Below are 25,539 nucleotides of genomic sequence, written 5' to 3' on the forward strand. Positions count from 1 at the left end.
GGCTCTTGCTATGGCTCTAATAGCTCTGACCCCCGGGCAACTTTATTTATTAACATACAATTAAAATCACATTTTAGTACAAATAAAATACCACCATAATGGAGGTTGTTGCTGTGCCATCCATGGAAAGAAGATTCAGAGGCATCTTAAGAACGAATCTAGCCTTTCATGGCTGCAGGGGGGGTCCAGCCTCAAAGGACTGAAGCACTTTCCCCTTGTTCAGGGCATTTTTATTTCTCTCTAATTACAGTTTAGCCAGTTAATTGCCGTACCTTCAAATCAACCTAAAAGGAGCTCCCAGAGACAAAATGCCAAGTGCAAATTACTTGATTTCTCAGGTACCAAGGTTTTCGGATTTCCTCAACCAAGTTTTGCATAGGCCTTTGATCCTTGGGAGACTCTCTGATCCTTGACTCTCAAACAAGATTCACATGGGATGATAAGAGAAACAAAAGGTAAGAGAAACAAAAGGTGTGGTTAAATAAAGGAAGGATTAGGGCGAGGTGCTACTCTCTGGAACCAGGCCAGGAGTAGCTCAGCAGGAAAGCAGCCACAGGAGGTAGAAATGTAAAGTGCAATATGAAAACAATATCCTTAATATGTATCAATATATAAAATATCCTAAACAGAGGTAGAACATACAGACAGTATGACAAATATAATTTTACATTTGTATCATTATACAAAATATTTCAAATATAAGTAGGAACATGTATACAATGTGACAATTATACTATTGAATTTGTATCAATATACAAATTATCTTAAATAGGAATAGAAAAATAGTTTACATTTGTATCAATATACAAGAATCCATATTAGTGCAAATTATCTAAGGCTGATAGTTTGCTAAATTAGTTTACTAGCAGATACAAGAATCTACCTTGATATCCTATGCCTATCTATTCCCCTTTGTTCTTTTCCAAAAGAGAATCCTGAGTCTAAATTTTTTTGTTCCACCCCCAACCCTATTACAACTTATCCATAACATGGAGAAAATATAACCTTTTAGGAAAGGGGGCATCATTTTTTAAAAATTGTTTTTTGCTGTCTATGGGGCAATGGTATCTCTGTGGGATCCTGTAAGAAAGCTTAATGGTTAAATCTCAAAAAGACTAGCTGTAAAGTCTCAGAAAATGGGTAAAGTTATCTGAAGTTCTGGCTAGAAGTGTAGTATGATGGACCATCTCATCTTGGGACTGTCCTAAAGAGTTTGCAATCTAAAGCTGATCATTGAGTGGTGTTTTTTGGCTCAATGGCATCACTATGGACCAGGTAGAGTTGTTGTTATGGGGCCCATCTTTCTTCTGGAGACTTCAGAGGTTGCTAATGGAAAGAATCTTTTTCAATGTGGAAAACTTGAACATTATTAATATCAAAATGAAAAGTTCGAATTTTAGGATGATTCGAGGAAGGATTCCTAGGAACCAATTGTCTGGAGAAACTTCTGGCCACACAGAAGCTGAGGCAGAAAGCATAAAGGAAGACTACCTACTGGCTTGCTCTCAGGCTACCTTTCTCATATAGCTCAGGCCTACTTGCCCAAGAATGGTGCCACCCACAGTGGGCTAGACCCTCCTCCATCAAAAGACAGAGAAACCAATCAAGAAATTGCTCTATAGACATGCCCACAGGCCAATCTGATGAGACAGTTTTTCAGCCGAGGTTCCTTCTTCCCCATGTGTCAAATTGACAGCCAAAATCAGCCATCCCGATGCTCCATTGTTTTCTCTTACCCGAGCACGCCTCAGAACTCTATATGCTTCCTAGGTCCCTTTTCTGAGTGTGCTATCTGGAGTACCACCCAACAGGGCAGCAGGAAAGAAATGCAGATCGTGTCCTCTATGAGGCCACCAAGCTGAAGAGGTAAGGGGGGGATGACATCCTGCCCACCACCTGTGCTCACAACACAGAGTGACACTGCTGTGCATGGGAGGTAGGGTCCTCTCGTTTGAAGAACAGTGACCACAGCCGGCGGGAAGCCCTCGTCTCTGCTTCCTTGCTGCCGACATCTTGCTTTTCTTTCTGGGTCCAGATCTAGTTATGTGCCATTTGTTTCGTTCACTGCTCCTCACCACCACCATCCAGTCACAATTAATTGTCCCTTCCTCGGATCATCTTGCTTATGGTCACTCTACTACTTACCATGGCCTGCATTGGTCGGCACATATAACACTAGCTTGGCTGTTATGCACTGCCTTGAAGGCGTTATTGTCTTGTTTTTCTGCCCCTTGATGTCATCATGGAGAAGCTTCATGCTGCTGCTATTCATCGGAAGGCGATGTGTCTTTTCCCTTCCACTGCTTTAAAAATGATCTCCTCACCTGAGCCTTTATACTCTCACAATAATAGATTATTTTCAGAGCCATTTGTTTGGTCTATTTGGAATTAAAAAAAAATAATTGGTATTTGAATAATCTTCCATTATTATCTCTTTGAATATTGCTTCTCCATCATTCCCTTTAGAATTTCGTGTTAGATCCCTAATGACATGGTAGAAATTCTTATTTTATCTTCTGTATGATTTTGGCCATGGGGGGGGGGGGATCCTTCCTATTGCATTACAGGTCTGGGTTGCATGCTAGATAACTCATTTGCCACCACATTCCAGTTCACTGATCTGTATTTCAGGTGTCTAACTCTCCTATTAAATCTGTAAGCTCCTTGAGGTGAGGAACTGTATCTATTTCATTTTGAGTGTCTTTCACCAGCCCATGATTGGTACGCATTTGCTACAGTGAATTGGTTGGGGGTCACTGGCTGTTCTTTCCATGTAACTCATGTAGAAATACATTCTTAAAGAGAAACTGGTTGTCCACTGGCAAGAAAAGAAGGTTCGTTCATACCATAATGACACATAGCCCTGGTTAGCCTCTCTGTCTGTTGTCAAAGAAGAGACCAAGCAGAAACATGCGGCAGGTATACCTAACAACCACAGCCAAACCTCTTTTGCAAATAAACTCTCAAATGTCATCTGACTTCTGCAGGGAAAACTGGGGCAGAAAACAAGACACGGTGCCAAACTTCAGACTGAGGTGAAACACCACCTCTGAATTGGGTTACCTCACCCAGTTTGATGTAGGTATTAATCTTCACATATTCTCTTCTTCAAAAGAATAAGGAAAGTGGTTTAGTGAGTGTCTGAGAACCTGTTCAGGCTAGTTGTGGTATCTCATCCCAGGCACCAGGTGAGTGGGGCAGCACCCTACAGTCTCCTTAGAACAAAGATTTGTGTCCACTGCCCAGCTGCTGGAGACCACAGCATGCAGGCAAGGTCACTCTCCAGAAAAGATATGCATGACTTCAGTGCTCACAGTAGCTTCCTGACATGTGTTTGGTAAAAGGAGGGAAGGGACAGATGGAAGGGTGTGTCTCTTCCTGTGGCATTCAATGCCTGGCTTGTAGACATTCCTAAGGTGGGGGAGTTCTTGGGGAGAGACACGAAATTCATTCCTTAGAGCAGTTCTGCTGAGGAGCATGTGATATCATTGCTGGCTTTGAGATTCTGTCCAATGAGACAGGCAGTTCAGGGTGTCATGAGTTTCCCCTTCCCAGCTTATGTGACTGTCAGGCTGATCCACAACTTCTGCGCTACCATCCAACAGTTCCAAAGCACGGAGAAATAGCTGGCCTGTGCTGAGGAGGCTCTGAATTGATCCACAGCCCCTGACTTGAATCCCAGAGTGGTGAGTGCTGGGTAGTATTCCAGGGTTCCCAAAGAGTGTGGTCAAATTCTTCCAATTACACTAATCAGAATAGTTTTATTATTATTGATAAGTATGTATTCAAAAAGCCTAGAGTAGTGGTATCTGGCAGAGCGAAACATTGGGTGACCAAATACTGAAACCCTGAAATCAGGAATATGAGTTGAATTCAACCTAAGTAAAATAGACTCACAGCTGGACAATCCTCCAGGTCCATAGGAACCTCCAGCTCTTGGGTCAGCACCAGGAACAGATGGCATGGCCAGAGGACAGTGCCCACTTCCTCTTCCCAGAAACCTGTTGTCTCCGCTGTTTCTGGTGTCATTGAGTTCCACCTGGGCCTGTGGCAAAACTAAATCCCCGAGCATTAAAATTTATAAGCATTAAAGTTTTAAGCATTAAAATTTATAAAGCTGTTGACAGTCAAGCCTCAAACAGCTTTTGAGGTGTCTCTGTGTATGGAGTGTGTGTGTGTGTGTGTGTGTGTGTGTGTGTGTGTGTGTGTGTGTGTGTACACTGTGTGTAAACAGTCATACCAGTGGCCAAAATTCAATATGCTTACCAAATTGACTGTCTCAGTCCAAGACCTTGGGACTCTGTCACAGAGGTAAGAATTCAATGAGCCACCAGTGATGGAAATGCAGGTTTGAAGATGTCATCTTACAGTTCCTTAAGGAAGTGATAAAGGAGAGGAAATTTGAAATAAGGTTCTTTGATTTTTCAGAAAGCAAAGTAGAAATTGCACTACGATGACTTAGCTCTTAGATAGAAGTCTAGTCAGGAAATGAGAACAGACAGAATTCTTTGTTCAGGAGAGTTTCTTGCTTAACACTAAATGCTGCAGGGCCATCAAGTTCATGAGGACAAATGGGGCATGGGGCTTCACAACCAAGGACATAGAGTACCTCTCCAAGCATGGACAGTCCTCAGAGTCACAGACAAGACAGCCACCAAGTCCCAGGAGGGCTGACACTGCCTCATCGTCAGGGCCCTCAGGAGAAGCCCTCTCAGTGGCTTGATGGACAGGGCCCAGGCTGTGCTGAGGAGACGTGAAGGGGAGTTGAGAACGTGGAGACTGTGAGTAGAGCATGAGATGACGGTGCATCTTGGCCTCACTGGGAAGGAAAGGCCATGACATAATGAAGGGCGAAGGGTTTAGGGGCTGGCCAGATGTGGAAGGGAGAGATAACAGCTGGGCATGGGCAGACAACCAACACAGCATTAAGGTTAATGTTGGGTAGTAGAGAAACCCTAGCCACCACTTTAAGGGGAATGTTAATTTAAATGCTCATACCTGTGGCATTTAACAGTGGACATACGGACTGGGGAATGTTCAGTAAATAAAATTACAGAAGTGACTGCATCCCCGATGTTTGAGAGGATTATCAAATTATTTCCATCAGTATTATGATTTAGACTCAGACAGGCGGAAGAGAAGTTTTTCCGCTAGTTGGGAGGCCAGGACAGAAAAGCAACAAGAAAGCTGTGTGGCCCATTGAGCTAGATTGAGTTAGAAACCAAGGAGGGGTCATTTGAAGCAGATATGCAGCCATTTGCTGTGAGAGGAGATCTCTGAGGGCAGTGACGCCCCACTCTGCCCATTCCAATTGGTGGGCCAAGCCAGAGAGCCGCATGGTGCTTGCAGGAGAGCGGCAATGCCGGCAGGGGGCATCTGTGGTGATATTGTGTTCCCCAAAATATTGTGCACCCTAATAAACTTATCTGGGGTCAGAGAACAGAACAGCCACTAGATATAGAGGCCAGAAAATGGTGGCGCACACGCCTTTAATCCTATCACTTGGGAGACAGAGATCCTCCTGGATCTCTGAGAATTTAAAGCCACACTGGAAACAGCCAGGCATGGTGACTCACACCTTTAATCCCAGGAAGGGAGCGTTTAATCCCAGGAAGTGATGGCAGAAAGCAGAAAGGTATATAAGGTGTGAGGACCAGGAATTTGATCAGGTTAAGCTTTTCGGCTTTTAGCAGCAGTTCAGCTGAGATCCATTTGGATGAGAACTCAGAGGCTTCCAGTCTGAGGAAACAGGATCAGCTGAGGAACTGGCGAGGTGAGAAAGCTGTGGCTTGTTCTGCTTCTCTGATCTTCCAGCGTTCACCCCAATACCTGGCTCCAGGTTTGTTCTTATTAATAAGACCTATTAAGATTGGTGCTACAGGCGTCCACGCAGCCTAGTGCATCGTTTCCACCATCACAATCCAGTGCCTCCATTGGCACAAGAACAAGCCAGGGTCTTTCATCAACTCTTCATATTTTGGTCAGCGACTAGGAATGCTTTCCGGAGCGTTACTCTGTCTTATGCTTTCTCCTTTTTCATTTTTAAAACATCAGGTCTCTGTTTAAGGCCCCAAAGCAACACACACCCTTTTGAGGCCAGCGTCCAGAGCAGTGGATTCTGGCCATCTTACCTTTAAGGAGTTCCATGGTGGCTTTCCAGGATGAAGAGGCAGAGGGCAGGGAAGAGTTCTTGGCAGAGGCACCAGAAGATCGTATTCTAATGCCACTCTGGAGCACATGGCCCTGGCAACAGCTGCCCCTCCTGAGGCCCTCTAGTTCACAATGACAGTATTGATCAGGCCCCCTCTAGGTCCTGAACTCAAATGGCTCAGGCCTGGAATGTTCTGGCTCCCCAGAAAGACGGGCTATTGGATATGGACCGCTTTCCAGTCGGGCTAGCCCGCAACCCCTAGCTCAGCACCTTCGGAAGCCGTAACTACAGGGCTGCAAAAGATATTAAAAAATGGATATTAAAAAAATATCTGGATATTAAAAAATGAAGACATGGAGGGCATGCTTCAGTGTAGGACATGTGTCAGCAGATCGCTAGTGACACAAAGTTTATTGATCATTCATTCATTCTAGCTAGTAAATCAGGTTAAGAACCAGGACCTTCAAAACCCTAGTCAATAAACAAGGCTCCCTCTGCGTTTTCCAAACCACGTTCTCAGAACAGTTAGGAACCCCAGAATAAGAGAGCAGTGGTTGAGTAACTTAGAAAAGATCAGGTTAAATCAAGTAGCAAGTTCTTTGCTTTAGGAATTTTTAGGGCTGTATGAATGCTGGAAAAGCACTGGGAACACCAAGGACCTATGGAGTATGAGTTCTAAGCTAGCTGGTCAGAGAACCACCATGTCAATGTACCATCGCTTCGCATTATGGATCTTTCAGTAATCACAGGTCATTGCCGCTATATCCAGAGTTAAGGTCTTAAAACTTGGCCTTTGATGGGAAAGTTTTATAAAATTGGGTGTTTGTTTTGTTTTTGTTATTTCTTCTTAGACATGTGTATGTTAATTTAGGGTGAACCTATCTATGCAGGCTGGTTTTGTGTCAACCTGATACATTTCTTTTTCTTTATTTTTTTTTTGGGGGGGGGTGCTCAAGACAAGCTCCCTCTGGGTAGCCTTGGCTGTCCTAGAACTTGCTCTGCAAACCAGGCTGGCCTTGAACTCACAGAAATCTGTCTGCCTCTGCCTCCCAAGTGCTGGGCCCCACCCCCTGACTGTAGAGCACTTCTTAATTAATAATTAACTATGGGTGGTGCCATCCTTGGGCTGGTGGTCCTGGGTTCTCTAAGAAATCAGGCTGAGCAAGCCATGATGAGCAAGCCAATAAGCAGCATCCCTCTGTGGCCTCTGCATCCACTCCTGCCTCCAGGTTCCTGCCCTGTTTGAGTTCCTTCAATGATAGGCTACAATGCGGGAATGGAATACAAATAAGCCTTCCCCTTCCCAGGTTGCTTTGATCATGGTGTTTCATCACATCAGTGGTAACCCTGACTGAGACACTATCTTTGACACTATACTACATTCTCAGCTCTGAGTTTCAGTTCACCAATCCCATGACTGAACTTCTTTAGACAGGCTCAGGTGCTGGGTTCCCAAAGCAGAGAACCCCAAGCAGGCAGCGGCTTCAAGAATTGGCTGGCTCGGGGTCAAGGGTCATTAGATTCGGGAGAGTGAGAGGCACGACAAAGATTTGGGCACGACAAGAGAAATCACGGAATCTTGCTGTGCAGAGGAGGCCAGGGTGAGGTTCGGAATGTGAGCGCTCCATTGTCCAGGCCAGACCTCCTCCTAAGACCCCAGCAACACAAAGACAGGCTACGCTCGGAGTCTGCAGAGGCCCGCTTTCCAGGGGAGACAGGACATCAGAATTTACAGTCTTCCATGGGCCTGATGTGCCTGTCAGTTTCTGGAACTGCAGGAGACGGGCTGGGGCAGTGCTGTGCTGTGCCTGCAGGACTGTGAATGGAGGGCGAAGAGGGGAGTGGTCTTTCCCATCCAGACCCAGGGAAAGTCTCTGGAAGCACTTCAGCAATCTCTGTGTGTGGTTCTTACCACCTGGGTCATTACTCCCAGAAAACCTTTCTTCCTAGATACATCAGTCATTCCTAAACAGGGCTCAAGTCTGGCCTGATGTGGAATATCGCCGTTATTTATGCGATGCCGTCAGCACAAATTTGTTATCAGAAGCACGTTTATCAGGAGTCCCGGTTATCACTTCGGGAGCTGGGGAAAGGAAGGCCCTAAAAAGCCTTAGCAAAAAAAGAAAAAAAAACTTCTTCCCCACCCCCATCCCCTGGTCTTCCTGTTCTGACTTGGACATCTCTATTTTTTCAATTTTAGAGAGTAGTGTCCACAGTCTCTTAGGCTTTTCAACTCAACTTTGTGTCAATTTTTGACTTTGCCTGGCTTTTTGATGGACCTTAATGCCTGAATATAAAGACTCTGGCTTGGGCTCTGACATTGCTCCATCACCCTGATCTTCCCACTGTATCTGAGGACCAGTGGCCAGCTGGGTGCTGAGACAGGGTCAGGCAGGGGAGACAGGACTGGTTTCCGGCCCATACCCTCTGGCTCTTAGCTGCCCTGGCTCCTGGAGTCAGGCAATGTGCCGAGAGACTGGGCCTCTACATCCTGGCCTGATTGAGCTGACATACCCACTTCTCCATTTCACTCTTGTCTGTGATTGGGAGGGTCTGCCCCTGAGTGCTTGTCTGGGTCCACCAGTCTCCTCAGTGTTCCTCAGCCTTCTCCTGGCCATGCAACCATAGCCAATTCTCATGGTCTGTTCGACCTCTCCGTCCCTGTCTGTCCTGCTGCATGAGGATTTCAGGCTGGGCTTCATTCTAGGCGAGGAGGGGAACAAGCTGCTGAAAGGGATGCCTTTTGACCCACTCTTAAAAAGCAGCACAGGAGGGCCAGTCTTGGTAGAGGAAGTCAGCTTCCAGAAGGCGCAGGAACTCCACTTCAGATATCCAGAACACATGGCTGGTTCCCACGTATAGGGAGAATAGCTCAGTTATAAAACTTTTGGTCATTGATTTTATACTTGTATAATATGGAATCCATACTTAATAAATGTGACAACGCAAAATACTAGAAACTCAGCAGAGAGCTGACTTCTTAGGCCCTATCCTACTTCTAAGAAGCTGTGTGGTCTGAGACATGTTGCTTCACCTCTCCAAACTACAACTGTCCAGTTACCTGTTTCTATAATAAGAAGAGGTCTGTATATAATAAGAAGAGGTCTGTTCACTCCATGTATCATATTACCCCACTTTATAACTACAGTTGCCTGAAAAAGAAAAATAACCCTGTCAAAATGAACCAACTAAGTTCCTTTGGACTCCTCACAGTGAGAGGCCCGATGATGCCCTCACTTAAGAGTTTCTGCTCCAGCAATCCCTGAGACCCTGGGGGAGGCAGCAAAGAGAACATTGTAAATAACCAGCTGTAGGACCATCGGGGAAACCCAACACAATACACATAAAATACACATTTTATATGAAAAGCATATTCTGGAAGCGGTGAGTCCCTGTGAGGTCAGTCCCTTGCTCTGCACATCAGTAAAGCCCTGAGGATCTTGATGTTTTCATCTGGAGTTCACTGTGTGGCCGAGAGTCAGAGAAGCCCCTGCACCCTGCAGTGAGCACCCCAGAACATCCACCATTCCTCATCTCATTGCCAGACTATGCATTCAGACAGATCCGGGCATGCAGTAAGTTCGGGGTGTTAGGGAAGGAGAAGGTCAGGACTCCCTGTCATTGACTGATGAGGAACAAGATTACCCCTCATTGGCTTTGCAATAGAGTGAATGGCTGCTTTCTGAAAGCCTATTGCTCTGAGGGGCCGAGAAAAAGACAGGTGGCGGCCATCCCACCTCCTGCATGAGTGTGTCAACCTGGCTCTTCAGGTGTGACAAATAGAATGAGCTGTGAATGATCAAGTTCACCTGGAAGCGGAAGTGGACCTTTAGAACTCAGGCAGCCCAGTTCTCTGGTTTCTGACAGGATTGTTTGTTTACCAGCCTTTTTAAGAGGGCTTGGAATGTGGACCAGATAAAGTAGGTGAAATGCAGACTCACATTCCAGAAGCATAATGTGACTCCTTTGTTTCCAAGGCTCGGCTGCTTGTGCTGACCTCTCCTAAGCTGTCATTTTTAATAAGTTTTGAAGACTGGAGTAATGTAGTGTTTGGATGAACCAAGAGATTGGTTAGTCGTCATTTTTTTCATGCATGGTCTCTGTCCCATCTCCTCTGGCCTCTGTCCCATCTTTTCTCGCCCCTGTCCAGGTCTCTTATCTGTCCAGGGAAATGTTTGCCAAATGACTGATTCGACTTTTAGGGTGCTTTGCATTTTTTAGAGATGATCTTGATAGCATTTTCACAGCTTCCATGAAAGGTTGGAGAGTGTATCTTATCTCCAGGCTGTCCATGTCTTTCAGTTAAACCGCCTATAATCTCCAAAGTTTTGGGTGTGTTTTAAGTGGGCTAAAGGCTTTGAAGTTTAGGAGGTAGCCCTTCCTGGGTCTTTCCCAAGTCAGTGAATACCACATGGCTATCTGTGCAGACCATTAGTGCTGTAATTCCAGAACCAATTGAAGGATTGATTATTTACCACTAGGAAAGCTGGCAGATAAGCAAGGTAAAAATGAAACACTGGAAGGGAACCTGGACTGGGTCCTGAACTGGGTCCTGAGTTTTGACCTGGGCTGGACACACAATGTGTGTGGGTGGACCACACAATGTCTGGATGTTGACAACCACCTGTGGGTGTCTGTTCCTTCTTGGACTTGCTCACGGGAAGTCAACAGCTGCTAGGCTGCACAGGGCTAGAGATGCAGGTAGGGCATGTCCTTACAGAAGTTCACTGAACTGGAATCAGGGCTGTGACTTCTATGGCTTGCATTGCCAGAGAGAATGATGGAGTGTCTTCAGTCAGCTTGGTGGCAGAGGTTGTCAGGGTTAGCACTCTAAACCCTCCTCTAGCCTCTCTGGCTATAGGGCATGTAAGAGTTGAACAGGGTGGGTGTTGCTGGATCCTAACGGCTCCCTCAGGGGAGGGGTAAGAAGGTGTGTAGCATCAGTGAAACAGACACCAGGAGTCAGTTGAACAAAACAACTGCAAACTTGTTTATTCAATAACAGGAAAGGCCTTATATATTCTCCTCCCAGTGCCCAAGCTGTGTCCAGTCTGGCGGCATTGCCTGGGCATGATCAGGACCTCTGTCAGCGCCTGTTGCTAGGCCCTCAGGCAGACTCCAGGTTGGCTCATAAGGAAGTACATTATATGCATGCCTTGGCAACTGGTTTGAGCCAATTTCCTCGATCCTAAGAGCCTATCCTACTACAGGTGGGTACAGATGCCACTCCAGAGCTGTAGCTCACTCTCGGTTGAAAACATTGTTTAAGTCAAATTTGCATTTAAGACACATAACCCACAGAACATCCTCACTGAGAAACTCAGTACCTGATGCTGCTAAGCATCTCCAGGGCATCACACTGCCCTATACCAGACTGAGAAAAAGCAAAGTAGAGTCAAGAAAGAAGCGGTTGTGTCCACTGGATACACGTCACTTATACACCATAGTAACGAGGAAGAGGAAACAATGCTTTCTGGCAGTATCTCGCTGTCCTTAGTCATCTGGGGTTTTCCCTTGTTGCTGTTTGTTTTTTCTGCTCCCTATCATCTCTCAGCTACCTGTTCTTCTGAAACAGACTTCTTGTCTTCCATATTTCTCACCCCTGGTCCTCTCACTGGATCCCTTGCCATTCAGGGCACTTATTCCCGCTGGTTCAAGATGGCACATATCAATGGCTTGTTTTTTTATTGCTTGATAGTGTTCCATTGTATAGACATACCACAATTTATTTACTTACCCAATGTTTGTGAGCTTTGTGTTATCCCTGTTTATTATAAAAGACATTTATAATGTTGTCATGTAGGCCCATCTTTTTATTTGTTTTTGGTAAATATAAAACTGGAATGGCTGGTTGTAGGTAGATAAATGAAGTTTGCAAGCAGTGATGGAGTTTTTCCAAAGGGCATATAACATTTTACACTTATCAGCATTAATGGAGAGTACCAGTCGCCCTATATCCTCACAGTATTAGACACACTGGCCTTTTTTTTTATAGTCATTCTGTAATTTTTGCAATGTGTATATAAAACTTCACAGTCATTTCATTTTCCTGGTGATTAATGGCACTGAGGATTTTTCCATGTGTATATTGAGCCTTTATTTATCATGTTTTGTATTCTTTTAAATATTGCTGGATTCAATTTGCTGATGTTTTGATGGGGGAATTTTTGCTCTGTTCATGAAGATTATTAGTTTTCTGTGATAATTTTGTCATATTAGGGTATCAGGGTGATTCTGGCCTCCTGAAGTGAGATGCAGCAAGTTCTCTCTTTTCCTGAGCTGATTTTTTTCCCTGTGCTTATGTAGTTTATTTAAGTGTCTAATACAATGATCTTTGAACCTTATTTTCTTCTTTATATATATTAAATTAAAATGTAATTATATCATTTCCCCTTCTCTTTCCTCCCTCCAACCCTTCCCATGCATGCCCTCATTACATATGTATTCCAAAAGATAGGAGTACAACCTGCTTGGTCCTTATAAAGTTACTTTTATGCATATGATTTCAGGGACCACTGGGTATTTTGGTAATCAATTTGAGGGTTCTTCCCTGGAGAAGACTGCCATATTCCCAAAATGTTTATGTAACTTGGAGTAATTTCTGCTGTGAATGTTTGATGGAAGTTATAAGGAAAACCTTCTGCACTGGGTGTCCATCTGGGAGGTGTTTGATAATTCAGCTATTAGATGCCCTAGTTCTCATATCAACTTTGATACCTTTTTTCAAGAATTTTAAGTTAGATTTTTTTGGCATAAATTTTCTTTATTATTCTTTTATATTTTAGTTGTTTGCAGGATTTATGTTGGCAATAGCCTCTTTTTATTCCTCATATTGGAAATATATAGTTTCTCTCTTTCAATTAATCTAGTTTAAGGGTTTGTCTATTTTGTCAATCTTTTTATTTTAATTAACTTTTCTCTTTTATCTGTTGAATGTCTACTTCATTGAATTCATGTCCTTATTTTATCATCCTATGATTTAAATGTTTTTTAATGTGTATGTTAAATCTATTTTAAAGGTGTGGTAGTTTCTTTTTTTTTTTTTTTTTTTTCTTTTTTTTCTTCTCTTGTTATTCGAGACAGGGTTTCTCTGTGTAGCTTTGCGCCTTTCCTGGGACTCACTTGGTAGCCCAGGCTGGCCTCGAACTCACAGAGATCCGCCTGGCTCTGCCTCCCAAGTGCTGGGACTAAAGGCATGCGCCACCACTGCCCGGCTAAGGTGTGGTAGTTTGAATGTAATTAGCTCCCATAAGCTCACAGGGAGTGGCACTATTAAGAAGTGTGATTTTGTTGGAGTGGGTGTGGCTTTGTTAGAGGAAGTGTGTCATTGTAGGGGCAGGCTTTGAGGTTTCCTATGCTAAGGATACTGCTTAGTGTTTCAGTCAACTTCCTGTTGCCTACAAGATGTAGAACTCTCAGCTACTTCTCCAGCACCATGTCTGCCTGCATGCAGCATGTCTCACTGTGACGATAATGGACTGAACCTGTGAACTGTAAGCGAGCCACTCTAATTAAATGTTTTCCTTTATAAGAGTTGCCATGGCCATAGTGTCTCTTCACAGCAATAGAAATCCTAATTAAGACAAATGGTTTCCACAAATTTTGATACAATGTTGTAGCTAGAGTTTTCCTGCCTGGCCCACAGTCAGGACAAATCTCTCTCACCTGCCAGTCCCACAGCCTCTCAGACCCGACCAAGTAAACACAGAGACTTATATTGCTTACAAACTGTATGGCCGTGGCAGGCTTCTTGCTAACTGTTCTTATATCTTAAATTAATCCATTTCTATAAATCTATACCTTGCCACATGGCTTGTGGCTTACCGGCATCTTCACATGCTGTTTGTCATCATGGCGGCTGGCAGTGTCTCTCTGACTCAGCCTTCCACTTCCCAGCTTTATTCTCCTCCTTGTCCCACCTACATTTCCTGCCTAGCCAATGGCCAATCAGTGTTTTATTTATTGACTAATTAGCAACACATTTGCCATACAGAACATCCCACAGCACTTCCCTTTTTTTTTTTTTTTTCAAAAAGGAAGGTTTTAACCTTAACAAAGTAAAATTACATATAATTTGGGAATTTGGGCGTAGCTTCTCTTACTACTTCCTGCTGAAGGGGGGCACTGTATCTTATGGGGACACAAAGAAAATTTTAGGATCATGGAGTAGTCCGTGAGGCTGTATTGTCTGAGCCAGTTGCCTTGAAATCATTCCGGATGTTGGATCATCTGGGCCATGGTGTCATCAGAGACCTTTCAGGGGGTCTTGGCTGGTCAAACCTGATGTATCTTAATCTGGAACAAATCCATAGCCTCTGACTTTCTGTGGGAACAAAAGCAGAGACTCTTTTCCAAAGTAACATATTCTTATATCCAAATTTTGAAGTCAAGGTATCTTTAAGATATACATTTTGGCATAACTCAACAGCTTTTACAATCAAATGTTTTTCTGCAGTTAAAATTCCCAAAGACAACACAATCCAGATTCTCTGTGTAATATTCATCTTTATGTGGCTTATTTTTATATTAATTTTACTGTCTCTTTAAAGACTTTATTTTTAAAAACTATGTATTTGTTTATATAACTGTATATATCACCTTTTTTGTCTCTTTCAAGCCTACGTATATTTTACACACATTGTAAACTATTACATCTGAATCTGTCTTATTGTGAATCTATTGCAATAAACTGCAGCAGCTGTGGCTGCTGGCTCTGCCCACCTCAGCTTCCCAACATGGCCATGGTACTTTACCGCCGGCTCTGGGAGCTATCGTGGGTCTATACTTTTATCCAAGCAGCATGTAGCCCAGAAACCTCTTTTTTTTGTTTTGTACTAGCAAAGTCTAAATCCACCATGCAGCTTAATGTGCCACTTGCAGAGACCTCATTCCTGCCATATGGCAGGTCAAGTGAGCACACTAGGAACCCACAAGTAGCTCAAACCAGCAGCTGCCGCTCATTTGAGAGAGACAATTAGGAAGCTGTTTTTAGCTCCGTTTTAGAATCTTTTTTCTCAGTTTTTAGGTGGAAACTCTTGCCACCACGTTGGACGCCATTTGTAGCTAGAGTTTTCCTGCCTGGCCCACAGTCAGGACAAATCTCTCTCACCTGCCAGTCCCACAGCCTCTCAGACCCGACCAAGTAAACACAGAGACTTATATTGCTTACAAACTGTATGGCCGTGGCAGGCTTCTTGCTAACTGTTCTTATATCTTAAATTAATCCATTTCTATAAATCTATGCCTTGCCACATGGCTTGTGGCTTACTGGCATCTTCACATGCTGTTTGTCATCATGGCGGCTGGCAGTGTCTCTCTGACTCAGCCTTCTACTTCCCAGCTTTATTCTCCTCCTTGTCCCACCTACATTTCCTGCCTAGCCAATGGCCAATCAGTGTTTTATTTATTGACTAATTAGCAACACATTTGCCATACAGAACATCCCACAGCACAATGTTCTTTATTTTCTTTCAGTTCAAAATTATTTAAGAAAATCTTGGGGCTAGAGAGATGGCTCAGTGGTTAAGAGCACTGGCTGCTCTTCCAGAGGTCCTGAGTTCAATTCCCAGCAACCACATGGTGGCTCACAACCATCTGTAATGAGATCTGGTGCCCTCTTTTGGCATGTAGGCAGAACACTGTATACATAATAGATAAATAAATTTTAGAAAAAAAAAAAAGAATATCTTGTTGAATTTCTAGATATCTGGGGTTTGAATAGGTGTCATATTGATACTATTTTTTTGTTTAATTCCATTGTGACCAGAAAAAAAAAAGCCCACTGTATTTTTCAATTCCTTAAAAATTTGTCGACTTGTTGCCAGGCAGTGGTGACACATGCCTTTAATCCCAGCACTTAGGAGGCAGAGGCAGGCAGATCTCTGAGTTTGAGGCTAGTCTGGTCTACAGTGAGTTCTAGGATAGCCAGGGCTACACAGAAAATCCTGTCTTGAAAAAATTATTGACTTGCTTTATCATCCATCATGTGGCCTGCCCTAGTATGTGCTTGAAGGAATGTGTATTCAGCAACTGTTGAGCACTGTGGTCACGGTGTCAGTCAGGCAGTGACTAATAGTGTTATTCATATCATCTGCCTTTATGCAGATGTTTCATCAAGGTGTTCTAGGAATCGCCTGCCGATAAGGATGCTAAAATTATCCTGACATAACTGTGGAATTCTTTCTCCCCAAGTGCTCTCGGGTTCTGCTATGAGTATTTGTAGATTCTGTTCAAATTGCTGTGTCTTCCTCACGAATTGTTTCTTCTGCCATTATAAAATTCCAGTTGCTGTTTTAAAAGAACATTCGGTGCTCTTGGGAAAGGGAAATGGTGACAATAACTAATATGTCAGAGAGGACTCTGAGGATACAGCTAAGACTTCTTTCCGCACACGGGACAACAAAGAAAACAACAGCCTCAGAAGAGGTAGGTGAATGATGAAAGCCCAAAGCACTGCTCTGGGCGGGCTAGCACTCAAATGGTGTTAGTAAGCCCGGAAAGGGGAGGGTGGTGAACAGGAGAGGTCGGGGGAGGGGAAGAGAGAGGGGGAGGGGAAGGGGAGGATCAGAAGGATGAAGACAAGGGGAGGAAAAAGAAATAGGTGAAGGAGAAGGAAGAAGTAGATGGTAGAGGAGGAGAAAGAGGAAGAAGAAGGAAGAGAAGAGGAGAATTGGGGGGGGGCAAGAGGAGGAATAAAGTGGAAGAGAAATTACCCAAGAAATGAGAGTATCTTGTGTAAGTCCAGGACAGTACCAGATTCAAACAACCTGCAGAACCCAGTAGAATGAAGGTTGAGAGCTCTCCCATGACCCATTGTGAGATTTCAGAGTAGGGGTCCTGGGGACCCCTTTCCCTTGGATCAACTCCTGCTGTCAGAGAAGGTCCCAAGAGCAGACAGAATCCCCCCTTTTCCATTCTCCTCTTTGTCCTCAGCTCTCCAAACTCAGCCTCACGGGTGAAGCACCCTGTGAAGAATCTGGAGCGCTGTTCACCTCACCCCCCTCACCCAGTTTTCTGCTTCCTGTGAGTCTTTGAAATGCCCTTGGACTCTAGCACCAGGCGCCAAGGATCTTCGTTCAGCCACGTGGGCAAGTTAATCCCCAAGGCTGTGTTGTAAGTGTGTTACATGATTTTATTGAGGGTAATGTGAGTGTGTGTGTGTATGCTTTCTTGGGAGCACATTTGTCCCTACATGTGTGTGATAAGACCTAATGGTTACCTCTACAACGCTTATTACGTGATACCCTTGAGCAGTTTGGGAAATCATTTTTGAGTGAGGTATAATGAGTTCAGCTATTTTGGAAGACATCCAAACGAGACTAACAGGAAAGGTACTGGGAGAGACGGGGGGCCTGGCTTACACCCTGGAGAGCCCACCACTCACCTCCCCCAACTTGGCAACGATGTATAGTCTACGCTGGGGCCATGTCAGCTTTTGGAAACAGACAGAACTTGGCCTGAAGTCATACTTATATATGTCTCTTATTCCTGTCCCAGCCTTAGTTCCTTCCTGATTCACACTCTATTTTATTTAACAGGCTCCCAGAAAAGACTGGTCGCCACGGTTGCTAAAACCCCCAGGTGGCCACCATGGCCGCTGCTCCTCTACTGGTCAAGTCATCTTTGAACCCGGCAGACGTGTGTTTCCAGGATGGTGGATTCTGGCTCACCTGGGATGGTCTGGGCAGAAAGCAAAGGGAAGCCTGTTCTTCCTGCTCCACAGCCTCTGCTGAGGCCATGCGGGCAGGTTGAAACAGCACCTTGCATTTGAAGTCGCCGGAGTCTCATGAAAAACTGTTCTTGTTTCTGGACTGATGCCCAGGTGAGGGCCCAGGCTGTTGGCTCCAGCTCAGAGAACGTTCCTCCTTCCTAGAGAAATGTTCCCTCTGCCTACCCAAACTTTCTCTTGGTTCTGGGCACACATCTGGGCCAGGGGCATCTTTATTTCCACGTTATCATTAAAGGCTGGTAGTCCTGGTCTGATTTTACTGTCTCCTTGACTTTTTTTTTTTTTTAAACCAAGAAGCCTTAAAGTGTTATGCAATTTCTCCTTGTCTAAAGCTACTGTACAACTCTCACAGCAATGACTCAAATCAAGACATTACTTGGAATCCTTCCTTCTTGTCAATCACTGTTAACACGAGTGCAGCATCGACCGTGTGCAGGGCACCACGTTAAACACATCATATAATCGTGTCCAATGTTCACCAGGACCTTAGGAACCCTCAACTTTAAAGATAACAAAGCCTGGCTTAGAAAATCCAACTCATTCTAAGCTTTACAGAAACAGCAGCCTGGCCGGGTCTGAGTCCATCTCTCTCTGGTCACTAGGACCATCTGTGTCTCTCGGAGGGAAGAATCAGGATGCTGACCAATGTCTGTCTCTCAGAAAGCACATGGCAGAGGCCCATCAGCACGCATACTGCAGCCGACTTTGCCTTTTGACAGTGGGGAGGCACTTAAATTACATTCCGATTCAGGACAAGGCTAGAGTTGGTTTGTTAGCAGCGTGGTAAGAGGACAGGAAACTTGAGAACCTCTGCCCTTAGAAGTCTTAAGGGACCAAATGTACACACAAAGGAGTTAAATACTGCTAACATTTCTGGGAATTTATATACCAGAGAAGAGGAGGAAGTGGTGTGAAGTCCATAGGACTCTGCTGCGGCCATGTAGGGCCAGGCTGAAGGTGAACTTAGAATACTAGGCATATGTTTAAAATCGGTAGTGCTGGTTGGCTGGAAAGGTTTGACTGGGGAAAAGTAGACTTGACTTTGCCCTTAAAATGGTGAGATTTGGGTTTGTAGGAAGGAAGAAGGAAAAATCTAAGTAGGAGAAAACGTGAGCTGTGATAGAGGAAAGAGTGAGTCTGGGGTCTGGGGAGGCTGAATTGAGAAGGGCCAACCATAGTGTAGGAATAGAACTTACATGGGAGGGCTAGAGGGTGGGTGTGAGAGGGATCTTGAACACTCAATTCACTAGTTCAAAAGTCAGAGTGAAGACAAAAAAAAAAAAAAACATGAAGACATAGAAGAAACAGGTACACAGTTGTTAAATGTATCTTTTGTACCTGGTGTGGCTCATTTTGTCTGTATCAAATGTCTATGCCTAGAGTTTATATGAACCCTATATTAACAATAAACTATGGAACTGGGTTCTATTATCACTTCAGCAGCAGAGCCATATCTGCCTGCCCAGATTTTCCCCTGAGCTGAAGGAAAGCCGTAGGTGGGAAGTGAGGTTGCCCACTGCTGGAAGTCAAGGGCACTAGATGATCTCAAGAAACAAGTCATCCATTGTGATTACTTCCACTTCCAAGATAAGGTTGTCCCTGTCAGAAGAGAGACGATGCTTGCTTAGACCAGCCAGAACCTGTTACCCGGCTTGGAAGGTGCTAAAGACATCCTGACAAGTTCATATTCCCTTTTCCTGAATTCCAAGTTCACCACATTCACACTGTTTTCCCCCGTCGGAGGACTGTACAGTTGGTTTGGCTATAAACTGATTTGCATAAAGAGCATTCCACCTGGGTACCTTCACGGGTCACCCTGTCTCTAGGCTGGGTAAGAGATACATTGTTTTTCTTGGTTCTCCTGGAGGAGCAATTTGTCCTCGGTGTGGAGCTGGGAGAGACAGTATTAGAAGCTGCTCTGCTGGAGGTGCATTTCATCCATTCTAAACTGATAATATTTCCAGTTTAAGACAGTGTTCTCACGCCGGGATCCAGAAGAGCAGCCGCTGCAAGATCCTGTCCTTTCTTGACTTCTCCGTATCTAACATGATAAATCGTGGTGCTATTAAACACGAGGCACTATTTCTCTTTTTTAAAGCTTTGGGTGGAATAAGAAAATCTGTTTCCCTTTGTGTTTAAAATAGAGATGTCTGAAGCCGGGAGGTGGTGGCCCACTTGGGAGGCAGAGCCAAGCGGATCTCTGTGAGTTCAAGGCCAGCCTGGGCTACAAAGTGAGTTCCAGGACAGGCTCCAAAGCTACACAGAGAAACATTGTCTCTAAAAAAAATAATAATAATAAAATAAAATAGAGATATGTTATAGATTAACTGTATCATCCTAGCTTCCGGTATTTAAGGTTCTCATTAACAGACTTCTTAAATCAAGAAGTCAGGTGATAACTAAAATGAAAGGTTTTTGCCACCATACCCGAGAAACGCCAAAACAGAAAAACAAGAACCAACTAAAGATGGAGAAAGGCTGCGTGCTGAGGTCCACAGGGACTGTCTACTATACCACTGTTAACCGGATGGACTGAGAGGCACGGTCTGCAAGTCCGCTCCACGTACCCTACTCTCTGAGCCGGAGAACCCTGATGGTGCTGGAAGACAGTGGGAACCAAGTAAACCTGGACCCGTGGTTTGTGCTCTACAATATCATGACCTTGATTCTGACCTGGACCCGTGGTTTGTGCTCTACAATATTATGATGACCTTGATTCTGACCTGGACCCGTGGTTTGTGCTCTACAATATCATGACCTTGATTCTGACCTGGCTAGAACAACAAGTCGTCCAGTGAGGAAAAGACTGTCTTCTAAGCTAACTGGAACAAACCCAGGCTCAGTCCTCTCACCCCGCCCCTGTCTCCCTTTCCATGTTTATTCAGAGACTATGGCTCCTCAGCCAAGCAGGAGATAAACAAAGACAAGAGGATGGGATGTTACCTGTTAGAATGTCTAGCTGTGTAATGAAAAGAGCCATACTGGGGCCTGGGTGTGTCCTATACACCACTCCACATACAACATCGAGGTACCTCTCATTCCCCATCTTACAGTTCAGAAATCACTGCATTAGAATGTTGCGGTAGCCCCCGCGCTACCGCCACCCATTCACCATGTCCGAGCGAGGGGCTGTGGATTAAAAAATAAGAGACAAGAAACAGCAAGTCATTCGCCATAGCAGAATGCTGAATGCCATTTATTGAAAGAGGGAGGAAACCTTAAATACAGGCTTATAGCACAATGGAGGAACCCCGGAGGGCAGAAGTTCCGCTACCGCGAATGTTCTACATTCTTGCATCTAAGCTGTTTACATCAAATGCAGGATACACGAACAAAGAACCTCCGGTGATCCTTCAGTAAGAAGGAAACCGGCAGGGAATCAGCATAGGGAGGACACCAGGTCAAGATCGGCAAGCAAGGCAGCAGCCGCTCACAGTGGGGGGCCAGGGCCCACATTAGAACCCCCAACCTCATGATCAGATGAGTGAGCTGGATAGGTAACTGGTAGAGCCTGAAAGCTCAGGCAGGAGGATGACCCTCTGCTTCCTCATCTACTCTGCTTTGCTTGTGTCCAGAGGAAAGTAAGAAAGTGGAAACACTTGCCCAGCACTCTCTGAAAATGCGGTTCTCGTTTCTAATAGGAATAGGCAGGAGATGCTCAAACGGCCGAAGAGATGAATAGCTCCAGGTAAGGGGAAAGAGAACGGTCTTTTGACCAAAACTTGAAGCAGCATGGTATCTCTGAAAGAAAATGTCTTCAGGAAAGGATCACCTCAGCATCTGTACTTTTGTAGCTCCAAGATGACTGGACAAGCAAGACAGGAGCCAGACGCCATCAGGAGAAGAGTGGGATGAAATAAGAAGGAAGGGCAGATCCCAAAGTGACCCTGGAGGTAGCAGCCATGGCAGACTCCATTCCACAGTGAAGGGCCACCCTGGAGCAAAAGAGCCAAGACAATGCCAAGCGAGGTGACAGAAAGCCTTGACAGAAGTCACATGTGTTCCTAATGACTAGCCTGAACAGAGTGCCGAGAACAATGGCCAGAAACAGCAGAAGACCTGAGCCGAAGACCATCTGAGAAAATTAGAATGGCCAGACTCGCTTAGAGGCGTATCTTATAATGTGTTGAGGTTTCGAGCAGTTTACCAACAGGAAAACTGACAGCAGCTAAAATACTATTCTAAGAAACAGGGTTCTACTTGAGAATTCCAGATTTACCAGCAATGTTTGTGTGCGGGAGCTATAGAAATTCATTTTCAGATTTACGAACAGAGACAGAGACACTGAGAAAAACAGAGAGAGAGAGAGAGAGAGAGAGAGAGAGAGAGAGAGAGAGAGAGAGAGAGTCTAAAAACAGCCCTCAATGACCATTGGCGCCTACATGAAATATAAAACAAGCATCTTAAGTGTTTCTAAACTATATATCAAAAGATAATGTATGCCATGGAAAATAGGGTTTACTTAGGTCTGAAAGGTTAAAATTACATGCAAAGAAGCTGATAAATAAGGATAAAGAAGTGTATTCCATAATGAGCTGGCATTATTTTTGGTAATTGGGGAAATGATATGAAATGTTACCATTTACCATGCAATACTGTTTCCTCTAAGTGGCTTTTAGTTTGAAAACCACTTCTCCAGAGAAATGTTTGCTAAACCAGCTCATCTCTAAACTGAAATTACTGCAGGATCTGGTGGAAATGTATCTGGCTTCAGTTGGCAGAACCCCAATAAGCTGAGGCTGTAAAACTACATAAAGGGGCTGGAGAGATGACCCAGTAGTTAAGGGCACTCACTGCTATTTCAGAAGACCCAGTTCCAAACACCTGCACTGGGCAGCTCACAACTGCCTGCCACTCCAGTTCCAGAAGATCCAACGCCCTCTTCTGACCTCTGACGATACTTACATACACATAGTGCACATGCCTATACTCAGGAGCACACACCTACACACAAAATAAATGAGTAAACATTTTTTTGGGTAGGTCAGAAAAATCCTTAGGGTCTGTGAAAGTGAGCAGTAATCAGTCGAAAGTCAAGGCGGGATGAAGTATGTTTTCTCAGCTAATGTGTTAGTTTATAACTACCTGCTCCTTTAGTGTTTATGAGTTTGCTTGGGAATTCATAAACTACAGCAGAGCCAAGCTAAGGATTTTGAAAAAGAATGTTTCTCCTCTATGATTTTGGCCTTTGACGAAGCTTTGATCTGAAGTGGGGAGAGGGGAAGAATCTCATGAATTCTTGCTTGTGGGGGGTTAAATAGGATAGGTGTGGGGGAGAAGAGAGAGATTATACCTACAGTGAGTATAAGAAATATTTATGACTGTCATAAAAATTAAAGTGTTCGTCTAAATCACAATCCTTTCCTTGCTTTATGGTTATACTATGATAATTGTCTTTTTAAAATTTATATCTCTACTTACCTTGGTTGTCAAAAGAAAAACAGGTATTGGAAGAGATTTGAAGAAAACTCAAATATTGTACTACAAAAAATTGGTTACTTCTAGGAATATTTTGCTGCCATGTAATTGTTTAATAAAATTAGAGAATAAAGATGTTGCCCAGTGACCTGAGCCCCTGCCTAGTGACCCTCCTAAAATGCCACTTAATCTCATGAGTAATTCTGACAGTGCTATGGCTTCCCATCTTGAGCATTTCCAGTATACGTGAAAAGTAACATAGAATCACACAGGGAAATGTATCCATTTAGGATTTTCCCCAAACTGTTCATCACTGTGCCTCAAAGGATTGATTTGCAGAGCATTCCTTTGCTCATTTGACAAAGGGGACAGCTCTCTAGGGTGAGAATTTTAAGAAATGTGTAACACCTGCATGTATAAAAAACTGATTAGCAGAACTAACTAATAAAGTACAATAGACTTACTGCCCCGATCCCGGCCATGTGGGAAACATCCAACACTCTGAAGCCAAGTCTCTCCTCTCAGTGGGGAGCTAATAGGGTAACACATGGGAGAAACAAATAGCAAACAGGTGTTACTCTGGATACATTGTTTCCCCTGGGTCTGTGTTTCCCCATCTGTAACCACGAATAATAAAGAGTAACTCTGCGTTTCCCAAGAGAGCCCGACACACAAGAAGTGTTCAATAGAAGTTGGCTCCCTACAACTGTTATTCATGTTATTATTTATTTGTACGCACAATAAGGAAGATGTGATCAGCGCATGTTGAAGGGATAGGGACAGTTTGTTTATAGAGTTTAGACCTGAGCTGGGCTCTTTTGCGATGGGTAAAATGCGACTTGCCAGAGACCTAGCAAGAAAGAGGTCATCGGAGGTGGGACATGACAGTTGGAGGGGAATGTGGGTTGCTGCCTCTGTACTGAAGATAACAGCCTCATGGCTCAGTGGGAGTGGATTGGCCTTTCTGTGAAAGAAAACTGAATAGATAGGGTGTGGTGAGACAATGGAGGATTTACAAGTCAGGCAAGGGAGTTTAGGTGTGATAGGCTCAACAATGCATTGTCTATACTTGACTGAGGGAGTGATGGGACCAAGAAGAGTCAGTAATGGGATGCAGGCTGGTGGGCAGGAGACCCACGTGGGGGGGGGAGATGGGGGGGAACGACGCTAAAGGGAAGGCTGTCATTAGCAGCAGCCAGGTTGAGCTGTAATCAGAGGCTGGCAAGCAAAATGGGGAGAGAGCCAAGGCCAAGTTACTGTCAAGGCCTTGGAAAGTTGCAGAGCAGTGGGAGAACACAGTTGCATTTGAGGATCTGGTGCCACAGTTTGCAAGCACGGTTGACACATATTGTGGATTTATAAAACAGTCGAGGCTGCGGAATTGAAAGGTCAGTGAAAAATCTGAGGTCATTGTCTACGGCCACGAAGAAAACCAAGATAAGCCACTGAGAAAAAAAAAAAATGTCGAGAGAGGAGTCCTCGTGCATATTCTTAGAGCTGTTTCTGTTATGCACGCATCTTAGTTAGAGCTCCTACTGCTGTGATGAAACACTATGACCAAAAGCAACTCAGAGAGGAAAAGGTTTACTTCTCTTCTAGGTAGCAGGCCACCACTGCGGGACGTCAGGTCAGGAGCAGAAGCAGAGACCACAGAGGGATGCTGCTTACTGGCTTGCTCCTCATGGCTTACTCATTCTTTCTTACGTGTCCCAGGACCACCTTCCCAGCGAAGCACCACCCACAATGCACTGGGCCCTCCCACAATCAATCAGTAATTAAGAAAATGCACCCTAGACTCTTCCCACAGGTAATTCTGGAGGAGGCATTTTCTCAGTGGAGGTTCTCTCTTCCTAAATGACTCTATCTTGTGTCAAGCCGAATCAGCCGGCCAGCACTGAGTGTTTGCCTACTGGGTGGGAAATTGTCAAACACTGGCTGAACAGAGGAGCACTGCCATGACCTATTTGCCTGTGTTTGCCCTCCGGTGGTCTTCGTAGGGGGAGGGGAGAGCAGCATTGCCTCTATATAAAGGAACTATGCCCATGGGCATGGTGGTCTTCCTGGACTCGGATCTTAGTTCCATCCCATATGCCCCAGAGTGAAATCCTGCACCCTTTTACTTTAGTCTGCTCCTTGGTAAAGCAGAACAGGAATGGTGTCTTTCTCATGATATGAGGCTGAAATGAGTTCTTTCCCGAGAATTTAGAAAACTGGAAGTGCACTGGAGGAACAGTAGCTCGGG

Source organism: Peromyscus eremicus, chromosome 14, assembly GCF_949786415.1.
Source record: "Peromyscus eremicus chromosome 14, PerEre_H2_v1, whole genome shotgun sequence".
NCBI classification, from domain to species: Eukaryota; Metazoa; Chordata; class Mammalia; order Rodentia; family Cricetidae; genus Peromyscus; species Peromyscus eremicus.